Raw genomic sequence first — 3,472 nt, forward strand, 5'->3', positions numbered from 1 at the left:
ACTCAGCCATGAAAAGAATGAAATCTTGCCATTTGCAACAACATGGATGGATCCAGAGAGTATGATGCTAAGTGAAATAAGTCAGTCAGAGAAAGACAAATACCACATGATTTAATTCATAAGTGGAATTTAAGAAACAAAACAAATGAACAAAGAAAAAGAAAGAAGCAAAAAAGCCAGACTCATAAATATAGAAAATAAACTGGTGTTTGCTAGAGGGGAGGTAAGTGGGGGGATGGGTGAAACAGGTGAAGGGGATTAAGAGTACACTTATCATGATGAGCACTGAGTAATGTATAGAATTGTTGAATCACTATATCATATACTTGAAACTAATATAACATTACATGCTAACTACACTGGGATTTAAAAATTATGGCAAAATATACATAACATAAAATTTACTAGCCATTTTAAAGCAGACAGTTCAGTGCATTAAGCACATCCACATTGTTGTGGAACCATCAGCATCAGCGCTCTCCAGAACTTTCCATCTTCCCAAACTGAAACTCTGTACCCATTGAACACTAACTCCCCATTCCTCCACCTCCCAGCTCCTGGCATCTCCCATTCTACTTTCTGTCTCTATGAATTTGACTGCTCTAGGAGCCTCATGTAAATGAAGTCCTAGAATATTTGTCCTTTTGTGACTGGTTTATTTCACTTAGCCTATGTCTTCAAGGATCATCCATATTGTAGCATGTGTTCAAATCTCCTCCCTTCTAAAGGTTGAATAATATTCTATTGTATACATCAACCACATTTTGTTTATCTACTCATCTGTCAATGGATATTTGGGTGGCTTCCACCTTTTGGTTGCTGTTGCTATGAACATGGGCATACAAATACCTACTCATATCCTTGCCTTCAGTTCTTTTGTGTATATATTTAGAAGTGGAATTGCTGGATCACATTGTAAATACATGTTTAATTTTTTTAAAAACCACTATTTGGTTTTTCATAGCAGTTACATCATTTTGCATTCCAACCAGCAATGCACAAGGGTTTGATTTCTCCACATCCTCACCAAGATGTTACTTGTTATATTTTGTTTTGTTTTTCTCACTAAACTTTTTTTTAATGGGGCTCAAAAATCTGTGACAGATTTTTGGTCAAGTTGTTTCCATTAAAAAGTACTGATTTAAAAAACTAATAACTTAAATTGCCACACACACACACACACACACCATTCACCTTTTCTTCTGAAGGTTTTAGATGCACTGTTATCATTAACCAGTCTTTTACTATTAAACTTAAGTGGTCAATTGACACAAATAGTTCTGAGACCATTCTTTTACCACTGATTAAAACTGAGGAGGCAGGTATTGGGAATAATACTCATTTAGGTTTCTGAGCTTTCTAGTGACCTTGCCAGCTTCAGCTGCCTTTTTGTCCACTGCTTTGATGACACCTACAGCAACCGTCTGTCTCATGTCATGAACAGCAAAATGGCTCAGAGGAGGATAGTCAGAGAAGCTCTCAACACACATGGGCTTGCCAAGAACCATATCAACGATGGCAGCACCACCAGATTTCAAGGACTTGTGGCCATCTTCCAGCTTCTTCCCAGGGTGATGATCAATCTCCTTCAGCTCAGCAAATTTGTGAGCAGTGTGAGTATAGGTGCATATCCAGCACTGATCTCGCCTGGATAGTTCAGGATAATCACCTGAGCTGTGAAGCCAGCTGCTTCTATTGGTGGGTCATTTTTGCTGTTACCAGTCACAGTACCAAGACAAACATTTTTGACAGACACGTTGTTGACCTTGAAGCCTACACTGTACCCAGGAAGAGCTTAACTTAAAGCCTCGTGGTGCACTTCAACAAACTTTACTTCAGTTGTAACACTGACTGAAGCAAAGGTGGCCACCATGCCAGGTTTGAGAATACCAGTCTCCACTTGGCCCCCAGGGACAGTACCAATATCACCAATTTTATGGACATCCTGGAGGGGCAAAGTCTGCTCAGTTGGACGAGTTGGTGGCAGGATGCAATCCAGAGCTTCAAGCAGTGTGGTTCCACCAGTATTTCCATTTTTATGGTGGACTTTCCATCCCTTGAACCAGGGCAAGTCAGCATTTGGCATATTGTCACCATTCCAATCAAAAAGTGGCACAAGTGCTACTATGTTGGGGTTGTAGCCAATTTTCCTAATGTAGGTGCTGACTTCTTTAACGATTTCCTCGTATCTTTTATGGCTGTATGGTGGCTCAGTGGAATCCATTTTGTTAACACCAATAATTAGTTTCACACTCATGTGTAAGCCAGAAAGGCATGCTCACAGGTCTGCCCCTATGTGGAGACACATGCTTCAAATTCACACCAGCAGCAACAGGACAGCATGGTCAGCCTGAGATGTGCCTGTAATCACGTTTTTTTTTTTAATTTTTTTTATTTTTTTAATTTTTTTTCAACGTTTATTTATTTTTGGGACAGAGAGAGACAGAGCATGAAAGGGGGAGGGGCAGAGAGAGAGGGAGACACAGAATCGGAAACAGGCTCCAGGCTCTCAGCCATCAGCCCAGAGCCTGATGCGGGGCTTGAACTCATGGACCGCGAGATCGTGACCTGGCTGAAGTCGGACGCTTAACCGACTGCACCACCCAGGCGCCCCTGTAATCACGTTTTTGATAAAGTCTCTGTGTCTTCCTGGCATCAGTGATGGTCACATAAAACCTGCTGGTCTTGAATCTCCACAGGGCAATATCAATGGTGACACCACGTTCATGTGCAGCTTTCAAGACCCAGGCATACTTGAAGGAGTCTTTCCCATGTCAGCAGCCTCATTCTCAAAATTTTCAGTAGTTCTTTTGTCAATCCCACCACATTCATAGATCACATAGCCAGTAGTGGTAGACTTGCCCGAATCTACGTGTCCAATGATGGGGATGTTGATAGGAGTTTTTACCTTTCTCATTTTGATTTAGTTTTAGTGGTGGTTTTCATGACACCTGTGTTCTTGCGGCCAATTAGTTACGAAAAAAACTGTTTTGTTTTGTTTTTAATAATAGCCATCCAAATGGTGTGAAGTGATTTCTCATTGGTTTTGATTTACATTTCTCTAATGATTAGTGGTGTTGAGAATCCTTCCTTGTACTTATGGGCTATTTGTATATCTTCTTTGGAGAAATGTCTATTTGAGTCCTTTGTCCATGTTTTGAATAGGGTTGTTTGTTTTTTGTTGTTGAGGTGTAGGAGTTCTTTATATATTCTGTACATTAGTCCCTTATCTGGTAATTTGCAAATATTATCTCCCATTCTGTGGGTTGCTCTTTTACTCTCTTAATAGTGCCCTTTGATAACATTACATTTCTTAGGTTTGAGGAAGGCTAAATTAAAACTTGTTGCCAATGTTTTTTGTGTCATATGTTACTTCTTGTACCATGTTACTTCTTGTATCATATAAGAAAGAGTCAGATTGTTATGCTAAGCTTCTGGGATAATGTTACAACTGTATGTCTGAGCAAATCTA

The 3,472-nt window shown here is 39.9% G+C and overlaps 1 pseudogene; it reads right to left on the reverse strand.

Annotated features, from left to right (window-relative positions):
- Positions 1 to 931: 931 nt before the first annotated feature.
- Positions 932 to 2,966, reverse strand: LOC123582747 (annotated as a pseudogene).
- Positions 2,967 to 3,472: the final 506 nt, after the last annotated feature.

The sequence above is a fragment of the Leopardus geoffroyi genome, chromosome B1 (genome assembly GCF_018350155.1).
Source record: "Leopardus geoffroyi isolate Oge1 chromosome B1, O.geoffroyi_Oge1_pat1.0, whole genome shotgun sequence".
Classification (NCBI taxonomy): domain Eukaryota; kingdom Metazoa; phylum Chordata; class Mammalia; order Carnivora; family Felidae; genus Leopardus; species Leopardus geoffroyi.